Here is a 22564-nt window from a genome sequence, read left to right as displayed (position 1 = left end):
ATATTTTAAAGCAGGAAGGAAGTTTAAAAAATAGCAAAAGAATATTCTCCTTTTTAAAGTTCTACCCAACAACTTCCTCTTATACCCCAATTGGCCAGAATTTGCTCACATTGCCACATTCAGTTGCAAGGATGCAAAAAGATTAGTGTTTTATTAGGCATATTGCTACTGCTAAACAATATAAAAATTTTCTTTTTTTTAAACTAAGATAACAAGGAAATAGATAGTGTGTATTAACTGGCAGTTTCAACCCATATGGTAGCAATGGATAAACCAGTAACTGAAGGAATCTGGTAATGCAAGAGTGGAAGAGGAAGTGAACAGGCTCACAGTTATCAAGAAACACTATGACCCAGCAACTTAAGAGGTATTCCTGAATGCCAGATAATCCAAAATTACCTAAAAGTTATTCAGACCCAGAAGACCCTAAGGCCAAGTAAGAGATACAACATAACAGCAATCTTCAGAACAGATAAAAAAAAAGTTGAGATATGATCTTCCCTGCTATATAATACTGTATAAACCCTCCCATTATTAAATAGTTCTTAACTCCTTAAGAACTTGATGCAATTCAAGGAAAAGAATACAGGAGCCCCAGTTTTGCTGAACTTCAATTTATTTCACCACTACACATTGGGGTGGACAGATTTATTTCAGCTTCTTTCGCATCTAAAACTGTAGACTGAGATTTGAAAAACTTACATGTGCAATTGAAAATGGGGATGCATCATTACATGTTAGTAACAAGATTGTGCTTAGAGCCAAATGAATATTTATGGTACCCTTTGATACCATTTGATTATATCCTAAACCCTTCAGACCCTGTGAATGTAACTGTAAGTAATTTGGCACCTAAATGAGCAATTTCATTATAAATTATAATGCATATTTTGAATTCAACCGTGTGCATTTGCTGGGGCTGCCATGACAAAGTTCTGTGGATGGGGCGGCTTCAGCAACAGAAACTCATTTTCTCAAAGTTTGGAGACTAGAAGTCTGAGTTCAAGGTTTTGGCAGGGTTGGTTTCTCCTGAGGCCCCTCTCTTTAGCTTTGTAGATGGCCCTCTTCTCCCTATGTCTTCACAGAGTCTCCTTTCTGTTCATATCTGTGTCCTAATCTTTTTGTAAAGACACCAATCATATGGAATAGGGCCAATCTAATGACCTCCCTTTAACTTAATTACCTTTTAAAAGATCCAATGTCAAAATATGCACATATTCTGAGGTTCTGGAGGTTAGAATTTCAACATATGAATTTGAGGGGACACATTCAGTTCCTAACACCAACTTTGCACCCAAATGATCCTATGCTTATTATAATATTGGGTGGCGCTTGAGGATGATGGAAAGCCCCAGGGTCATCATCATCATCATCAAGAACGACTGACTGAGTACCGTCTTTGTGCCAGACCCTCTGTTTGGAATTGTAGGATCATAAGACCCCAGCAATGTGCAAAGCCTCTTATTAACTGAAGTTTCTGGAGATTGAAGTGTTGCACAAGGCAATGTATACTCTTTGCTGTCTTATTGAAATTTATCTTTCCATAAAGGTAGGAAGGGTTCAAACATTTTAATTATAAATGAGCCCAACAGTTTGAAATAGTAATTATGTAATAAATATACATGATGTGAATGAATGTGAGAACAAAGCATTATTGTTAAACTCCCTTGTAATTGAGTCTAATTTATGACATTCAGTGGTTGTGTTACCCTAGATATTCATGCTAAATTTTCTCCTTAAAATGGGGATAATAATTATTTATAAAGCTTTGTTAAATAACATGCCATAAGACAAGAACAATTTTTAAGCTCTAATCATACTATCCAGTTGTTATTTGGGGAATCTATATTAATATTAATTATATATTGTGGTTTCCATGAAGAGAAACACCCTCCATTATCCCTCTGCATGTTCATTTTACTCATGAAAGGCCCCTAATACATCAGAGACTTCTGCACAGCTCTTTCTTACATTGCTGCTGTCCTGCTTGGCAGGACTGAAGAACACAAGGATGATATCCCATTCGAGTCTATAGCACTCGGCAACTTCTGTGTACAAGATTCTCTTTCTTTGTCTAGTTGGCTTTGGGGAATCTGCTTGAGGACTTCCCTATTTCTTTTCTGAGTAATAGGCATACATTTCCCAGGCTGCTCAAAATATCAGAGTATTATTGGGCTAGCAGATAAAGAAGAGGGCTGATAAGAGTAGAAGTATTAAAAATGATTCTGTATCACTTGGGTTTAGGTTAAGTTATGCTGCCAGAATAATATAATCCAAATCTCAGTGGCTAAAAAGAGTTTATTTCTTGCTCACACTACATGTCCAAAATAGTCAAGCATAAAAGTTTTTTCACTTGTAGTCATTCAGGGATAAAGTACAAGAGAGGCTTTCCCTTGATTTATGAGTATATATCCACAAAAAGAACATGGTGAATTACATAAATTGCACATTGAATCTTAGAGTTTCTGCCAAGAAGTGATATATGCTACTCTACTCACATTTCCTGGGTTAGATCAAGGCATATGGTCATGCTTAACTCCTACCATGTACCTGGAAGAGAGATGGAAATAGTTGGTGAACAGTAATAATGTCTATCATTTAATAATCCATTTAGTACCTTCCACATGATAAAAGGCTACTATGTATCAAGAAATGTTCTATTCACTGAGGATATAAGAGTGAATAGATTTATCTTTGTCTTCATAAACTTTATGTTCTAATGCTTATGAGTATGCACCTGCTGGATAATATCAAAGCCAGAAAGGTGGATAGAGATGGTCTGGAGTAGAGTGATTATTACAACTGTACACAGGCTGTTCAGGGAAGGTTTCACTGAAAATGTAAAATTTCAATAAATGTCTGAAATAGTTGAGAAGGTAAACAAATCATATGGGTAACTCTTGGACCAGCATGGTAGACAGAGAATGTAGTGTGCAAACACCTTCAGGCAGGAGCATGCCAGGTATTCTTGCAGAATACTAAGGTAAATGTGACTGAAGAAGAGTTGGAAAGAGGGAGACGACGGAAGGAGGAGCATATCATATGGAGCCTGAGAGAGCATTAGAAAGAATAGGACCATGAGGGAGATAAGAACCTACTAGCTGTTCTGAGGAAAGAGTGACATGATCAAACTCACATTTCTAATGTCTCAAGACTTGGGAAGAGGGCAAGGCAGACACAAAGACACCAGTTGACGAAGGGATGGGGCATAGACAAAGGTAATAGCTTGGAAGTGCTAAGAAGAGGTTGGGTTCTGGATATATTTTGAAGATAAACCCAGTAAGATTTGTTAACATGTGAGCTTCCAAATAAGATTTTAATTTAGTCTTGATACAATAAAGGCTGAAAAAAGGGCACTGCTGAACTATGAGAAAATTTAGATAGTGTGGACAGGATTTTCCCTTGCATAAATCAAGACAATCTAAATGGTTATTTTCCCCTTCACTCTTTTGTACTCTTATATCATCATGCACTTTTTATGTCTATTTTACGTTGGTTAACTCCTTGCCCGAGTAAGCAGAGAATGTAAGACACAGAAGCTATCTTTTTCCTTCTCTACTCTCTTCAAAGTCTAGAATGCAGCTTAGAACAATGTGTGCTCAATAGAAGACATTATCTGAGGATAATAACAAGAGTCGCTTTAGAGGGAAAACGGTGTCACACAGCTGCTTCTTGGGTCATTGTGAAATGGGGGAAAGTGACTCACTTACTGCCCCATGCGCCCTTTCCTGATGGTGGTAATATTGCACATAGTTGACATGCTACTGGTTTTGAGCTATATGTCCTTAAAGATTTTAAAGTAGATTCTATTACCTGCCCTTTTTCTGTAACTCATGGCTAGACCTTTACGAGAATATAAAACTAAGACCCTTAAATATGTTGCTGCATCTGAGTAAGTGAAAACAGACCCATGATGTATTTCAAGCATCCCAGGGTACCTTGCATGATGTACCTTACATTCTAGCTTACATACTAGTACTTATACTGGGCAACTCATTTTTCCATAAATATTTTTGGTGTATCTACTATTAAACCAGAGTCAGTGATAGGCACCAGGGTTACAAATACAAATAAATAATCCAGACAGTAACAAAGCAGTTACAAGGGTGGTGTGTGTTACCAAAGTGAATGCAAAGAGCCCTATGCAAGTTCAAAGTGTGGTCCAGGAAGAAAAAAGTGATAAATTTGCACAGTGCTTAGACCAATTCATGAGAGAAAGTTTAAACAAGGGGTTGGCAAACCACAGCCTGTGGACCAGCTGCATGTTTTTGTAAATAAATTTTTATTGCAACAATTATCTGTCCACCCTTTTAAGCTTTACCTATGTGTTCTTTTCTACTACAATGGCGCAGTTGAGTAGTTATGATAGAAACCGTTAAGCTTCACAAGCCTGAAATATTTACTATCTGGACCTTTAGTAAAAAGTTTGCTGACCTCTGGTCTATAAAATGACTAATAACAACCACAGGAATACTCATAACTTTAAAGTGTCATGTGCGTGAAAAACGATTCTTCCTGGTTTCATCACTTAGTGTTGGCATTGGCAACAAAATGTTTAGCTGATTGGTCCAGGAACACAAGCCCAACAAATAAGGGCATTTCTCTATGCTGGCCTGAAAGAGAGCATTAGTACTGATGAGTTAGTTTTATACAAAGCCAAAAGAGCCTTTCTAAATGTGTGCCAGTTGGTCTCTCTCTGATTCAGAAAAGTGAGAGAACCAGCACAGAAGCCATCTCCAGACGCAAGTGTTGATTTATTGACGTTGGCAACTCTGGAGCTCATGTTTACCTTGTCCTGACCATAAAGTTATTGAAATAGAAGTTGAATCAAATTGACAGACAGTAAGAACGAAAGCGAAACTGGCCCAAGTAAATTTTTTATTTATAGGATTCTGCATGGTGTACTATATTGGCATTTAATGAGGGCCAAAAATGTTCCCAAACTGAGAAGGAGCGCAGGACAGAAGGGTAAATTGACCACCAATTGTCTACTCGTCAGGACCGGACGTAGAATACAGTGTGGATGGTGTGTCTTGGAGCCGGTGATGCAATGACACAGTGACCATTATTATTGCACAAAGAAAACCCCCTCCAAAATGAGGTAACTTTTGTGAACTTCCTGACCAAATCTAGGAGTTTTAAGAAATGTCAATGACCACATGTGCATTCCATTTTGAGATTCCTAAAAAATCTTTCCACGCAAGTTTTATATCCTTACTTGTATTTTAATTCACAATAAATTTGAAATCTTTTATTCCCTTTTCATTCAACTACATTTGTTCAACCCTCATCAGTGTAATGGATTTATTATATGAGCAAGACCAGTTACAATGAGAGAATAGACCCTTTGTCTTTGAAGAGAATATAGCCTAAAAAAAGAGAGATAAATTTTAAAATATTTATGAAGTAGATAATAGAATACATGCACATACTCACAAACAAGTGTGTATAAAAGGTGTGGGAATGTGGGATTTCCTGGCATATTGGGGTGATTACCAGTTAAACTGCTCAGAAGAAATTTGGTGGAAGGGGGATTTGAAAGAATTTGGAAGGAAAGAATTCATGACATCTGCAAAATACCTTAGATCAGGGGTTGGTAAACTACAGACCAAAGCTGGCCATTTTTACAAATAAAGTTTTATTGGTGCACCATCACACCCATTTGTTTATGTCTTGTCAATGGCTGCATTCATCCTACAATAGCAGAATCACTCAGCTGCAGCCAAGCTGGCACAGTGGCAAACCTAAAATAAGTTACCATCTGGCTGTTTAAGAAAGGTTTTCTACTCTACCATAGAGGAGTAGGAACTGCAGGGAAAGACACTAGCAAGAAGCTCTTATATTGGTAAGATGATCGGAACATGGATATTCACATGTTTGTTTGGTTTTTTTGCCTTCCTTAAATTATTTCTGGCACAAGGATGGATATAAATGAAAATTAATACATAAGCTGACAATCATGGGATTGCTTGAGCCTCGATTTTCTGATTTGAAAAACAGGAATGATACGACCTCCAAACAGATCTTTGAGAGGATCATGTGAGGGAAAGGCTTTTTCCACAAAACGTGGGAGGGTTATTACACTGGATGTGGCCTCCTCACTGTCACTGAGTTCTAAATATCCAGCTGCCATTTTGCTGAATCAGGGTTCACTCACATACCTATTTCTAACTTTGCCAAATGTTTTCACACCTTTTTCTGAAATTGGACCTAGATTGTTTTCTTGCATCACTCCCCAAGATGTTACTTCTGGACTCCTTGAGTTAGCCCATGTTGTGAACTTGAGGTTTAATCTGTGAGTGTCTCATTATAAATGGGAAAGGGAATATAGGAAATTTGTCATTGATTCAAATACCTCCTGAACCTATTTAGTGTTGTTGGGCATAGAAATATATACTGTTATAATATTTTAGCTTCAAAATTTAAGGAGAGAAACATTTAAGAGGACTACATTGACTACATTATCCACAAAAATATTCTAAGTACCGCCATGCTATAAAGTCCAGCTGTGAAACTAATCCTACTTCATGTATAATGCACCAAATATCAAGCTGCAGAATGTGAAGTAATTTTAAGAATTATGGCTGGAGTCAACACATTTCTCTTTAAAGGTACTACTAAATTGAAATTCATGCAAATATGCTATAGACATTTACATTCTTACATTCTAATTCTTCCAACCCCTGTCTAGCATCTGAAATGTGCATCATGTTTCCAAGTACTTTCTCATTATTGGTTCTATCCCATAATCTGATTTAGGGGACAGTGTGAAATAGTTATTCCCTTTCTGTTTTGATAGAAAGACTAAGGTTCAAAGAGTTAAGGGACTGTTCCAGATACACATCAGGATTACCATTAATTCCCAGGTCTTTGGCAATAATTCTGAGAGTCTAGGGGAGAGAAATTTTACATTGCATAAAAATTTAGTCAGGTAGATAGATAGATAGATGACTTCATATATAAAACTACATATATGTATATGGGAAAAGGGTAGAAAAAGAGTTAGAGAAATCATATTCATTCCTTGTTATGCTAATGGTTATTGCTCAGTATCCCTTGAAAGGGAATTTTATGGATTATGCTTCTTTTCTGCAGTCACGGGAGATGTAGGACTCCATGCTTATGTTGAGAGGGATGTAACATGTTCCTCCATACTTAGAAACATCAAGTCTAGAAAATGGGAGTCTGGTTAATATCTCCAGAGACCCATGTGAAGTGTCACGCTCCATAAAACTGTTTATGATTTATATACAGTGCGTGATTATCACCTCTTGGCAAAAGGACAGAAATTCAGTGCCTTCCATATGCAGCAGGGAAAACCCCTTCGGCGAGGAAGTCTACCCATTGGCATGCACAAATTATACTAGCTTAATTTTACTATGTCAAAAGAAACATTCACCATGCTTAATGAGAGGCACTGGATTAATGCTGGGTGTTTACAGCAGAGAAGGAATGTTCAGATGCTTGGGAAACAAGGCACCTGGAGGGTACAGTGAAGGTCACTTACTCGCATTGAAAAATCAGTTATTTCCATGGCTGCAGATAGAGCCTCCAGTATGCCTATGGTGTGTGTATGTGTGTGTTAAACACACACACATATTTTAGATAGTTTTACTGCCACTGTTTAATTTATAAAGCTAGGAGAGGAACATTATCTTGCCACAGAAGACCAGTCGATTCTTCAAGTAGTCTTTTCCTTCCTTTCAGGAAGAACATCTTGAGAATATGGCTGTAACTGGATGTACCCTCAGAACCCCCACTTTGTGTGCCAATTTGAGTGTTCTTCTCACTAATATTTTATACAATGGCTCTTGAGTGCTCTGAATTGGCAACTAAGATGGAGCAAATGACAAGCCATCAATTTCATGTTCAAGGTATTCTCATTTTAGAAACTCAAGGAATATGGAAGCATCTATTAAGGGGAATTTTACGGTCAAATTCCAAAACTGACTTAAAGATATATTTATGTTCTTAAAAATCCATTTCTTTGACCAATCATCCATGATGCCTATAATTTCGACTAAGCATCATCATTCCTTTAGGTTTTAGTATTTTTTATAATACCTCTAACAGTATGTGTCTTCTATAAAGTCAAGACATGAAGAGTTGTGTCTTCAGCATATGTTTCTGTGGACACTACTGAGTAAATTGCTATAGTCAAATAGTTTGTCTACTAAAGAAAATTATACCGGACAGGTAAATGTTGAGGTAATAAGGAAGATGCACACTCATTTATTCAAGAATTTCCTGTTTCCCTATTGAACATGCTTTATTCATTTTTCACTGGGGAGGTTGAATGTCCATAGGGACGCTGATTGCTAATCTTGGATTTTGTGAAGGCAGTGGCATCACATGAGGCATCTGGATGTGCAAAGCAGAGAGACATCTAAGTTAGGGGATGGTACCTTGAGAGTCATGACAGAAAAGTCATGTCAGTCAAAGTCAAGTCTGTCCTGCCTCAGCCTGTCCTCTGGCTGATCCTGGTCATTGCCCACATCATGGGGATAGTCCAAGTGGCAGAGGAGACTGCTGGGTGTTTTGAGACAACTGTCAGGGTGAAGGGGCACCCAGTGTAGTACTTTTGCCTGCCCCAAAATACATGCCAAGACTTCTTTCACAACGGATGCTTGTTGTGGTCCTTCAGTACCTCCTTAGGGTTCTAGGTTGCATGCCCTGAGCCAGGATCTTCATGTTAAATTAAAATAAGATGAATCTTAAAAGAAAAAAAAAGCTTACAGACCATTAAAATGAGTACAAGGGTCCTGCAGGTTACATTCTCCTAAGAGTCAAAGTCAAGATCTTCATAGTGGCCTATAAGGTTCTCACAATCTCTAAGCCCCACCCTCTCTCCAGCTCTGCAATCCCTCTCTAACTCAGAGCTCTCTCCATTCATCACAGAGTAAGAACTATAAAAATAGCAGATAGGGGTATTCACAGTACGTAGAATAGTGCCAGGCAAAGAGTTGGCACTCAGCACAAGTTTCTTTGATGCAATACATGAGCAATTAATGTGTTTAACTGTTCTATAACCTGTCTGAGCCTCGGATTCCTCATTTATGAAGAGGGGAATCACACTGCCCATATTTCAGAGGAGAGGAGAGGGTAAGAAAGATAATACAAGAGAGCATCTGGCAGACTGTTGACATTCAATACATTTTTGTTTCGCTTCCTGTCCTCTTTCATTCTTATAGATGAAATACTTGTAGTTAATATTTATTTTACCCATATAAAGGACTCAATACTGAGACCTTTATAAACATTGTCTCATGGAATGTTCCAAACCCTGTGAGGTGGACACTATTTTTTAAAGATTTTATTTATTTATTTTTAGAGAGAGGGGAAGGGAGAGAGAAAGAGAGGGAGAGAGATATCAGTGTGTGGTTGCCTCTCACACACCCCCTACCGGGGACCTGGCTAGCAACCCCCTGAATGTGCCCTGACTGGGAATTGAACTGGAGACCCTTTGGTTCACAGGCTGGTACTCAGTCCACTGAACCGCACCAGTCAGTAGAAACTATTATTACTCCTGTTTCATGGATGAGGATTAGAAAGGTTAAATTATTCTAAGATTACACAGTCAGTTAGCAGTCAAGCCAAAATGCACATTCGGTTTATCTGACACTAACCCCACTTGGAGTAGAATGTCATGGCAAAGTGTGGGATTTAGCCATGCCATGGACAGATGGCTAATATATTGCCATGCTCCAATGGCTGAAGTATAAAGGTGCCCTTACTAGTAGACATCATAGTTCATGTACATTGTTGTTTGTTTTGTTTGTTTTAATCTGGGGAAAGCTAAAGAGCCTGGCTAACTTGACAAGTTTGCCTAGACCATCCTCATAAAATTTCATTCCTGACTGTAAAGAGTTGATGTGAAGCTTCAACTCATATGTATCATCATATGTAACTTCATCATATGTAAAATAGATTTTTTATCTATTATTGATCACTTACTTACAAGAAACTATAATATAAAATTTTGTTTACACATATTATATTGTTATAGCATACTTTTGAATCCTCAAACCAACTGTATTATATAAGCATTAATTATCTCTATTTTAGCAACAAAGTCATTGGGAGGTTAGAATATTTTCCAAAAGCCACATAGCTAGTAAGTGGCAAAACCCTTAAGGAATTATGAAATCTGAATTTCATTTATTGACTTTCATAGCAGTTAACATAACTCAAGAACCTAATTCATTCTAACTCCAACACCTGTGCTTTTGACCATTATATTAAACTATAAAGAGCTATATAAATGTAAGGATTTATTATACCTCTTCTTATACCATTATTCCACATGGAAATTTCTACTCTGCAATGCCTTCATATAAAGGCATAATGCCTTCATATAAAGGCATAATGCCTTCTACAGAAACCATCTTTGCATTCAATAATTCAAGAAATAAAGTTGACAGTCATTCTCACAAGTATCCAAAAACTAAAGCCAAAAATGACTTTGGCATAATAACCCAAATAGTTATCAATCGCCTATCTGACCACATTGGCTGAATGGAGAGGCCCTGAGCTATGGAGTAATAAGTAGTTCAGATAAAGCACTTAAATTGGCTGCCTAAAACCAAAAGTTGGTAATCTTCCCCAAGTGATGTGCCAAGGTTCTGAGCTCTTCCTGGGCAGAGGAAGGTAGTAGGCTCCCCTCTCATTGATGATGTTTTCAGTTGCCAAGGGTGCATGCCTGCCAGGTGCCAAATCAACTTCTGTTTGAGAAGCAATGTGGAGAACACTTCTGTGAAGTAAATTAGGCATCTGGAGAAACAGCATTAATTTTGTTAAGCTGCTCAAAAATAAGTTAGGAGCACTCCAGCATCTCATACGCTGCTTATGTGATCAGTCAGCTGTATCTCACAGCCAATGTTATCCTTCTCTTAAAAAATGTTCCCAACATCGTTGGAAGGCCCTTTGCTTCTCCTACATGATAATTTTCTGTCTTACAGTCTCCCAAGAAATGACTCAGTGCCATTGTTCCCATTCTCTTCTATGCTTGTTATCAATATCAGCCACATTCTCTGAGTTCAGAACAATTTAAATTCAGTCTGGAGCTTAGTATGACTCCTAAATTTGTTCATCAGTATCTGTTCTAGTGTTGTAATACATGTCACCTTTATGGGATGAGTCCATATGCATAGACACCAGCCCAAATCTATCTCTCCCTCACACACACACACACACACACACACACAGTTCCCCATTGTGCCTCACAGTTCCACCATAGAACAGTACTACTTCTTCAGGGTGCTCCAAGAGCAAGATCAAAGACATGATGAAATGCCATAAAACTGTAAGCCACCACATTCATAACAGCATCCAATAGTCTGACAGGAAGGCATCATCAATTTTTGAGAAGATTCCCTGCTTTTTGGCAGGAATTCTGCCCACAGTTTTCCAATTAGCTGGCTTTAGAGCTGGGTAGAAGCTAGTTTCTCAAGTGGAAGCCCGTTGTCTGACTGAAATCTCACTCTGCTTGCTAAGTTACAAAGCAATTTGCACAACTTTACCCAGACTCTGACTTAGTCACAAGATTAATATGAAAAGGCAGCCCCTCTCCTCTAGCCTTTTATTAGTTCTCCTGAGAGTTTTCTTCATTAGGTTTTCCAAATGTTCTGCTTTGCTAGTGAAACATTAAATGGTATTCTTACCAGGAAGTGTGGGATGGAAGTTTCAACTAAACCTTCTCATAAGTAAGATCTAGATTATGACATTGCGTGAGGGAATGGGTGTGAATCAGTTGTTGTACTATGACGCATCCTTCTTAATTTCTGCTGGTTAGGATTTGAAATAAAATTAGTACTCCTTGAGCTGAACAGAACTAAGCCTTCGCTTAATTTAAAAAATAAACAAACAAAACAAAACTTGACACTGTCTTTTCAGTTTTAAGACTTGTGACTTTTGGACAAAATCTTTAACCATCAGTAGGGAATTTTTCAGGGGACATTATATTGCTTGGAAATACTTCAAACCTGTGTCTAACATTTTAAATACTTTAAATCTGTGTCCAAGTCTATGCAAGACATTTATTTGAGATGGCTTGTGACTTAACAATGTTCTTGATGTACTGTTGCATGAAAGGTACCTCAAACACCACCCATTAGAGAGGACTTTGTTCTACTTATTGTGACTTTTCACTATCAACTGTTTTTAGTAAAAATCCATGGGCTGGCACTTTAGTTATTCTAAATTTGCAATATGTTGGTAGAAAACATTAGTCCCTTATAATATTTATGGTTTAATTTGAGCATCAGAAACAACAGCGTATTCTGCATTAATACTATGTATACACACACACACACACACACGGACACAAATTTCTTGAGGTTCCCATAATAGCAAGTACTTATCATTCTATGATTAACAGCCTTAAAACACGTATTGTGCTTTGTAATTGAGATGTTACATCAAATAACTCATCTAATTTTCCAGTTAAGCTTAAGTATGGGTAAAATGGTTGTTATTTGTAAAAAAATGCATAAAAACTCGAAGGTATATGGGGTTTAGAATATTATCTTATTATGTTCTACCAGTGTCTTATCATTGAAAGGAACATGGTAGTAATATAATTTTTCACATGAGAAAACAATGAGCATTATGGTAACAGTAAGCAAGCCAAAATTGATTTTACAGTCATGCCAAACAAGTTTTTGTGTTGACTCTTGCCATCTTTTCAACTACAAATCCCTCAGGACCAGGACTAGTTAAGCTCCCTGGTCAGGTACAACATTTACGGAGGCAAACAGAAAAACAAACCTACAGTAATCGAGATAAATAACATTTTAAAATCATGTTTAAAAACCCAAATTATGGTGCCGCTACCATGGAAAACAGTATGGAGGTTCCTCAAAAATTAAAAATAGAACTATGATTCAACACTCCTACTTTTGGGTATATATCCAAAAGAATTAAAATCAGGACCTGGTAGAGATACCGGTACTGCCGTGTTCATTGCCTCATTACTCACAGTAACAAAGATATGGAAACTACCAATGTGACTACAAACAATGAATAGATAAGGATGTCGGAAGAAACAACACTGTATGGTGTTCCTTATACGTAAAATCTAAGAAATCCCAACTCGTGGAAACAGACTGGAATGGTGGTTACCAGGGTCTGAGGGCTGGAGAAATGGGGACATGTTGTTGGTCAAACAGGACAAATGTCCAGTTTTCAGATGATCAGGTCCTAGGGGATGGACAGCAAGGTAATTATAGTTAATGATACTATAGTGTATACTTGCAAGTTTCTAAGAAAGTAGATCTTAGATGGACTCGCCACAAAAAAGGAATGACCCTGTGACCAGATGGAGGTGTTAGCTAATGCTCTGGGAGTGATCATTATGTAATACATAAATGCATCAAATCAATAAGTTACACACTTTAAACTCACCCAATGTTATACTGTCATTTATATCTCAATGTAATGTCAATTATGATTCAATAAATCTTAAAATTATATTTGCAAAGCAAAAATATCAAAATTAAGGCAAGAAATACATCATGAACAAAATATCAAATTTTTAAATCAAGACAGTATTAAAATTACTTATTTTTTCTTGACCCTTGTATTTCTTAATAGATCAATGCAGACATTTACTTGTATTATTTGTTTACTAATATCTTTTGGCCTTGATGTAGCACTGATTTTTAAGTGTGATCACTTAAAAGAATCACATTAAAGTATGATTCTTTCTCTCCACCTACATTATAAGTTATGAGAAGTCAGGAACTATGGGTGTCCTTTTCTATAGCAGTAGATCATTGATTATTGAGGACTATTTAGCCCTATTTAAAACTACTTTTGGACAAAGAGAAGAGCATCTCTCTTTTTAAGAGGCTATTTATTGAAATTTTAAAAACAGTCATAGAGGCAGCAAGGCATGTGGATAAGAGCACTGGTTTGATTATAGTTCCACCTGTGTGACCTCAGGAAATTTATTTAACTTACCTGGTTCCCCATCTCCTTACCTGTGATCTGACCATTTTAGTATTTTCCTTGCCGGGTGAATGAGGATTGAACTAGATAACCAATAGCAAATGTTCAACCTATTGTAGACACTGAAGAAGTTTTTATTCCTCCGGACATAGCATTCTTCCCACCACACCTCTGGATAATTTAAGCTTTCAACTCTGAGATTCCAACCAAGCAGGTGATCATTTTTGTCTACAGAGGATCTTTGTCATTTACACACTTGCGTTCTAGCTTTTCCTCCCCACCTTGCCCTGACCCTGGACTCTAGCCTGTCACTGGCCGTCTAACCTGGGGCATACACAAGATGGCAGTGTCCCATTGAGGACAGGATCTCCCTGGCCTCTCAGCTCACTGACCAAGTGACTGGTTGCTTTCCCATCTCTCTATGCTTGGTTACAGGTCAATAGCATTAGCCTTGGGGCCTGGTTGATGCTCAATGTAAAAATAAACACTGGAAAATCTCTGTATGGACACATTCTATTCCCCTTCAACTGCAAAGCATTTCATTTACAAGGTCAGTTAGAAGAGATACATATGTGATGTTGAAGTAAACATACACTTCAAATAGTTTATTTTTTTTTTGTCAATACTTACATTTCTGTGCCTTTCAATTAGCACAGAATGGTCTTTTTCTGTATCTGACACACATTGCTAGGCACCAGGGCTGCGGATATGAGTGATGCAGGGAGTTACCATTTAGTAGAAGAGATGGAGTTTTATGCAACCAATAGTAGTACAATGTGATCGTTGTTATGCTATTTAACACAGGCGACTCCACAAGTTCTTATTTTGTGTGAATCTGTCTTGGAGTAAATGCATTTCATGGATTTTACTAAGTTCACTTGCTTTGAACCAAGAGACCTCAAATCTCATGGAGGCCTAGTGTTCACTGTTTAAAAATATGATGAACATTTCTATCTGGCTATCCATCACCTGTGTGATTTTGGAGGCTTTTATCATATCCACCTTTCAATACTAAAAAAGATATACCCAATCATTTCTCTACCTCTATTCATTTATCCTACAAACGTTTGCTGGAGTGCCAGGTAGACTACACTTGGGGAAATGTAAACATGAGTGAACAGTATCACTCTTAGCCCTGACAGCCATGAGTCTAATAAAAGGTTAATAATTGGTTACAAGTTGAGGTTCATTCAGGTAATTGTGCTGTAGGTACATGGGTTTGACTATGTGTTTTTATGTACACTTGTTCTGTTTAGCTGCCGCTGCCGCTGCTGCTGCTGCTGCTGCTGCTGTTTCGGTGAGTTCATGAAGTGACCCTGTTACTTATGTGAGGAGTGTGTTTGTGAGTGTGCATTTGCATGGGTGCTGTCCTTGGGTGTGTGAATATGAGTGCTGAAATGAAAGACCACCTCTGTGTAGTCCTCACAAATGCACGCACTACCTAGGATTGCCAAACTGGAAAACTTGAGTGGAGTCAGTTTCCTCAGGTCACATTTTATTCCTATTTGCCCTATTCACTCCTTTTCTGTCTCTGACCTGAGCCACCCTGCCTCTGACCAAGAGCAGTCACACACCCTCCTGTGACCTCTAAGGACTCACAGGAATCTGGTTTTCCTACAGACCCGCCAGCTGCGGCCTTGGGAATCTGATCCACCCTTGGATCTTTCACAGGCTCAGCAGTGGCATTTCGGAGTAGGCGCCGCTCAGATCCCTGCCTCCCTTGTGCCCCAATATGTACAAGGACACCGCCCAAGGCTTTTCAAAGATCAGCTCTGCCCCTGGGGAGGCTCACCGTCCCCAGGACTCTCGCTGCCAACACCAATGGAAGCTCAGCAAGGAGGTAGCCATTGGCTTGCTTGGCCAAGTGGAGCCCCAAAGGTGCCTATTAAAGGCACGCATGGCTGACAGATCAAAGTTCAAATTCGGCTGGGTAATTATCTGAGATTGAGATGAAAAGGGGTTTCTAAGCCCTCTCTTCTTTCTCAAATTGTTGATATCCTGCTAGCCCCTCTGTACAAGAAGGAAGAAATAAAATAGTCCCAAATTCCTGACTTAATCTGTAGCCTGTTGGAACTGCCATCTGCTTTGTTTGGCTGTTGATGATGCTTTGGGAGTCACTGTAGTGACCATCTATCTGTCCCTTCCTCAGTGTCACAAGGTCTGAGACTGAGCCTGGGAATTGTTATTTCTATTTTTAAAAAAAAACAGGAACTGTATCACATTTTTCTGATACAGTCTAAATGGAAACATTAAATGAGAATGCTTAAAGTTTCCTCCTACTATGACACACGGAGATTCTATTATTTCCAGACTCTAAAAAGGTGAGCATATGATACAAGGTCAGAGAGAAGACAGGGGCAAGGCCAAGATTAGAACATGGGTCTCCTGACACCTAGTTAACTCCCCTCTCCGCACCCTGTGTGAGCCCAGCACGTGCTTCAGATGAGGGATGACGACTGGACTACGCGTGGAAAAGGCAGATGGGTGCTTACAAAGCTTCCACAGAGTGCCAAAAATGAAAAAAAAAATCCATTGTTTATAGCTTCAAAGGAGAACCAGAGGAAAAGGAAGTCATGACCTTTGAAAATGAGATGATAAAACAATACACATTTCTAAAAATAAAGGGAGATACTAAAGAATGGAGAAAGGGGGTAGTAGGCCCTTAGTTGAGCCAGGTTTTGAGTATTGTGAGGAGCAGCTCTGTTCAGTGTGTAAATCGAGTCATAGGACCTGAACCGTGGGCCAAAAAGAGCAGGCTCTGGGGAAGGAAGACAGCCGCAAGAGGGGAAGAGTGAGCCAGTGGAAGAGGGTAACAGGTGTCCTGAAGGTAGCAGTGAATTCAGCAGGACCCAGCCAGCTCACCCATTGCTCCCATCTTTAAAAAAATATACCTCTGGCCCCGGCTGGTGTGGCTCAGTGGATTGAGCCCTGGCCTGCAAAGCAAAGGGTCACCGGTTCAATTCCCAGCCTAGGCACATGCCTGGGTTGCAGGGCAGGTTCCCCAGTTTGGGGTGTGTGAGAGGCAATCAAACATTGATGTTTCTCTCCCTCTCTTTCTCCCTCCCTTCCCCTCTGTCTAAAAATAAATAAATAAAATATTTAAAAATATATATACCTCTGGGTCACTGTAGCAATGATATAAGGTCAAAGAGAGTCATTTTAATGACTATTAGTTATTGAGTATATGTACTGTGCCAGCGGAAGGTGTCTTCCCAAGCAGATTCCTTGGCAGTACAGAAATATTCACTGAGATGACAGTGAAGAGTAAATCCCAGGACCCTCACTTGTCCAGGCCCTGTCCGTGGTCCTAGAAGCAACCCCAGAACTATATTCATACAGTACAGTCACATGCTTTATAAAATTTATAAAGGAGTATTATCCTATTCTATTTCATACAGAATTAAGCCCTGGGGCCCACACAAATCTGTGTCCCCCTTGGGGACATAGGTATTGATGGTGATTCTGGCATTGGTGCTGCTACTAACCAGCTGTGCCAGTTCAGACACATGGTATTCTCGGCCTCACTCTTCTCATCTGCCAAGTGGAGTCATCTGTCCCACCCAACTTTATAGAGTAATTCAGGGCATCAAATTATATCGTAGTGGATGGGGAGCCCTAAGAAGCATGAATCACTGTTTTATTTAATGATTCTGGAAACTCAAACTCTATGGAAAGAAATGTTTAATTTCAAATACAAAATTATATTCTCCAATAGAGTTGTTAATATATATGTGAATACCCACTCAGCTGTGTCCTTGGAAGGGCCAAAATCTTGCTCTGGAATAGAAGATTTATAGACAAAAAGGTCTTTAATACTAATTTTCCCAACAAACACTCAGACCCTAAGTGGCCCCCCACAAATAGACAACTTTACCAACCTCCCTGTGTACCAGAGGGAGTCCACACAAGAAAATTAGAAGTGGAATACTCTGTTGCATTTGCTTTGCAATAACTGGTTATGGCCCAGGGCCAGTGGGGAAGTCACTGCCCCAAAGACACTCTCAAGGCATCAAAGCCCTTTCACACGTGCAGTGAAGTTAATGCAGATGCCTCAGCCTCACGCAGCAGGATGCAGAAGCACTTTAAAGGAAATGTCTGCTGCAGGATGAACATCCGTGCCCAGCTGTTTCAGTCAGCCCAGGTCTTCATGGACTCCTTTCTTCTGCCTGTAGAATGTTCATCCTTGGAGGAAAGGTGCAGTTGTATACCTGGTAAGTTCTCATTTTCCCTGGCCTTCTGCCTTCTCTTTCAGCGAGTCCTGCAGGCCTTTCCCAACAGAATGCCATGCACATCTGTGCTCAGAGGAAAAAGTGAGAAGGACACTAAGAAATTGATGGTAAATAAAGAAAGCATAAAACCCAGGATGCACCAAGTACCTACAATGCAGCAGATACTTCACATGTACCCAGCGATCCAACTTCTGCGAATGTATCCGAAGGAACCCAGAACACTAATCCGAAAGAACATAAGCACCCCTATGTTCATTGCAGCGTTATTTACAATTGCCAAGATATGGAAACAGCCCAAGTGTCTATCCACAGGTGAGTGGATAAAACAACTATTGGACATTTACACAATGGAATTTTACTTGGCCTTAAAAAAGTAGAAAAATTTACCCCTTGCAACAGTATGGACGGATCTGGAGGACATTATGCTAAGTGAAATAAGCCAGTCAGAAAAAGACAAATACCATATGATCTCACTCATATGTGAAATTTCATCAACAAACTGAACTAACAAGCAAAACAGAGACACAATCATAGATGGACAGCTAGTGGGGGAGGTTAGGGGATAGAGGGATTGAGCAAAAAAGAAAAAGTTCCCATGGACATGGACAACAGCATGGTGACTGCTCAGGGGAGGGGGTATAATGGGACTAAACAGCAATGGAAAAAAATACAAGATTATTATTTTTTTTAAAAATAGAAAGCATAATACCCAAGAGGGATCAAGTACCTATAATGCAGCAGATACTCATCTCATCGCACATATCATCTCATTTAACTCTTACTAGCAGAGTGAGAAGGAGATGTCATATATAACACTGATTTTTCAGAAAAGGCATGGGAGTCTAAGGGCAGGAAGTAGCTTTCTAAAGGTCAACAAGGAATGAGAGAAAACCAGTATCAGGCCTTGGTCTTTTAGAATTCAAATCTAATTCTCTTTCTCCTCCACTCTGCTACCTCCTATAAAGCAAAGAAAGAAAGGGGAAAAAAAGAATTACTTCCTTGCTCCTCAGTTACAAGTGAGACTTCAAATGGAATGCAATGCAATCAGATCACATGGATGCTTCTTAGTTTGTTTTTAGTTCTACGTAACCATAACGGCTGCAGCTTTCAATTCCCCAAATGGCCACCGCATACATTGCTGGTTCCATGCCAATCCCCAGAGTCCTAGGGAAGCAAGTGACTCACAGACTTTGAGAAGTGACTGATGGGGACTGTCAGTCAGGGCTCATTATCAAGAGCGCCCACCCCAGACAGGGAAGGACCCTTCAGCTGCAACAGAGCAGCAGTGTTGCCACTTCAGCCTCCACACACAGTCTTCTGTGTGTGGCTCCAAGACACCCCTCTCAGTAACGAAATGGCCACGTGTGAGGCACCGAGAGGGGATCCATGCAGTTGCCAGGCATGCCAGCTGCGTTGGAATGTTTTGAGTAGTTGGGGTTGATGAGTAATGATCTCAGAGAGTGTAGTCATTTTCTCTCAGGGGCCACAGAGAGTGCATCCTGGTTTAAGGGGCCAAGCCAGAGCACTCATCTCTCCCTGTGACTTGTATGTGTTTGGGGGAATGTTAATATTGGATGATTACCTATATAAAATTAGACTTTTCCCCTCTTCTTTCATTCAACCATTCATTTATGTAATAAATAGTTATTGAACAACTACTATAATCCATGCACCACACTAGGAATATGGCAAACAAAAATGGATAAAATGAATAAAGCATACCCTGTGCTCTCAGCAACTTACAGTTTAGATTGGTAGATATGCAGATGAATAAATATGAAGGGTAGAGTATTTTGTGTATAATAACAGAAGTACATTTAAGACTTAAACAAGAATGTGTTCAATGGGATTTGGAAGAAGGGGAGGAGTATTCAGAAAGTCTTGATAGAGGAGACCTTCCTTGCAAGACAGCATTTTTAGCAGGAAGACTAAATGCTGTTGAATTAGATCAATATGAAATGAAATCCTATTTATGCTAACATTGGCCTGTGTAATCATAACCTTGACTTCACCTTTCTGAATCTCATTTATAAAGTGAGGATAAAACCAACTATGCCCACATCAGAAAGTTGTGAACGCTGAATAAGATTCATGTTAGACAATTCAAACAGAAATTTTTATAGTTGCTATGATTCAGTAGTTTTCCAGGAAGAGAGTCCCCCTGAGTCAGATGGGTGATTTTCTCTGTCATGCTGTCCGAACTTTGGTATGTGAATGTTTCCTTTTACCCATCTAAGCTGAGCCAAGAACAGAGAATCTTGACCTTAGAGATTAGAAATGTGAGCTAACAAAGGAAAGACCTTAGCAACACCCAAGCTCATGAGGTGGATGGCAATGCCCATTGTCCCCTTGAGGAGAGATGATGTAGTTTGTAACATAAAAGAATGCCTTAACCTTTTACCTCATGCTGTCCTTCTGGCACAAGGAGAGTGTCAGATATTCATATTCATGTATGGAGGCCTGACAGGAGGCAGATAGATGTGACTGATTCTGCAATCTTTTTCTTTTCAGACTGGTCAATTTTCTGTTATATTTGGGGATCTGAGGCAGCTTAATAGACATATCAACCAGTGTATGAAATATAGCAGTGATTATTATTACTGCAGCAGTCAGGGTTCTATATTGCAAGCAAAAAAAAAAAAGAAAAAAAGAAAGAAAAAGAAAAGCTGACTGGCTTATTAAGAAACAGAGTCTATTGGAACATTACTGGGTAGCCCATAGAATTATTGGACGACCTGGAGAACCATGCTAGATGCTGGCCTTTCGAGGACTATTCTGATGATAAAAACAAAGAAAAACCTGCTACTGCCACAAGTAAACTTTAAATGCCACTGACCTCTTAGAACTTGCCATTTCTAAGGAACTTAGTATTACTGCAGGTGCCTTCAGCAATAATGTCTCTTCCTTGCCAGGAATTCAAAACATAGCCATTGCTTTGCAGCATAGCCAAGAAATGGAAGCAACCTAAGTCTCACTGATAGATGAATAGAAAAAGATATGGTACATATATACAATGGAATACTACTCAGTCATAAAAAAAAGATTGAAATCTTACCATTTGTGATAACCTGGATGGATGTAGAGGGTATTATGCCAAGTGAAATAAATCAGACAGAGAAAGGCTAATACCATGTAAATTTACTTAGATGTGAAATTTAAAGAAAATAAATCAAAATTAAAAAAACAATACAGAAACAAATATAGATACAGAAAACATTTTGATGGTTGGCAGATTGGGGAGGAGGGAACTGGGTGGTGAGTGAAAAGTGGGAAGGGATTAAGATGTGCAAATTGCCAGTTCTTAAAACAGGCATGAGGATGGAAAGTACAGCATAGGGAATATAGTCAATAATATTGCAATAATATGTATGGTATCAGATGAGCACTAAACTTACTGGGTTGGTCACTTTATAACATGTCAATGACTAATCACTATGTTCTACCCGAGAAACATTCATACCACTGTATGTCAACTATAATTAAATTTTTTTAAATGTACAGTCATTGCCACTGTCATCACTATTATAGAGCAAAGGACTTCTCTATTCCTTCCTTTCTCTATCACCAAGTCCTTAAGTCCTCTGGTTGGTAGAGCCACACACTAGCTATAAGAGAAATTGGGAAACTTTGGCCTTTAATTTTGAGAAAGTAGATCATCTATCACATAAGAAATTTCCAAACTTAACAAAGACTGTGAAAAAGATACCATAGGGCCACAAATAGGACAAATATCCACTGTAGTAATTAGTATTGTCACCATCATTATTGCTGCCCTTAGTGATTCAATAAGCACTGTTGATGCACCGAGTGTGAGGCATTTTTTGGAAGGAAAATTAAGAATAAAGGCCGAACAGTTGCCCTCAGCTTTCACTTGGGAATCATAAGGCATATATCCCAAATATACAAAATCTGATTCTGTTTTAAAAAAAGTTTGATTTAAGCGTGAGCATCAGAAAGGGCTTCATTTTGCCATTTAGGAAAAACAGAGTCTTAAAAGACATGCAAGAGTTAGTTAGGAATCCTTTCCTCATCCAAGGAGTTAGAGCAGTGGTCCTCAAACTTTAGTGTGCATCAAGGTCACCTGCAGAACTTGTAAAAACAGACTGCTAAGCCCCATCCTCTGAGTCAGTGAGAGCAGAGGCCATAATTAGCCTGTATTGCAAGTTTCCGATCATAGTCTTAGAAGCTACCTAACTTGGAAACCACTGAATCAGAAAAACCATCAGGACTAGAGGCAAAGAAGACAGAATAAGCTAGTGAGATTCAATGGATGTGGAGATGGACGCACATAGAAGAGAACTTGTATGTAAGAAAAATATCAGGAACAAGGTGGGAGAAGTAAACTTAGACCAAGTCTTTAGGGGTGGATTCTACCAGAATGCCTTGCC

The 22564-nt window shown here is 39.0% G+C and overlaps 1 long non-coding RNA gene across 1 annotated transcript in view; it reads left to right on the top strand.

Annotated features, from left to right (window-relative positions):
- Positions 1–22117, top strand: part of LOC139440859 (uncharacterized) — a 94455-nt gene extending 72338 nt beyond the window's left edge. Inside the window, exons 2-3 of the long non-coding RNA XR_011651141.1 lie at positions 15204–15244; positions 18200–22117. This is a non-coding gene — a long non-coding RNA (uncharacterized lncRNA). The remainder of the gene's footprint in view (positions 1–15203; positions 15245–18199) is intronic.
- Positions 22118–22564: the final 447 nt, after the last annotated feature.

This window comes from Desmodus rotundus, chromosome 4 (genome assembly GCF_022682495.2).
Source record: "Desmodus rotundus isolate HL8 chromosome 4, HLdesRot8A.1, whole genome shotgun sequence".
NCBI classification, from domain to species: Eukaryota; Metazoa; Chordata; class Mammalia; order Chiroptera; family Phyllostomidae; genus Desmodus; species Desmodus rotundus.
Note: the sequence above shows the minus strand (reverse complement) of the source record. Positions and strands in the feature narration are given on the sequence as shown.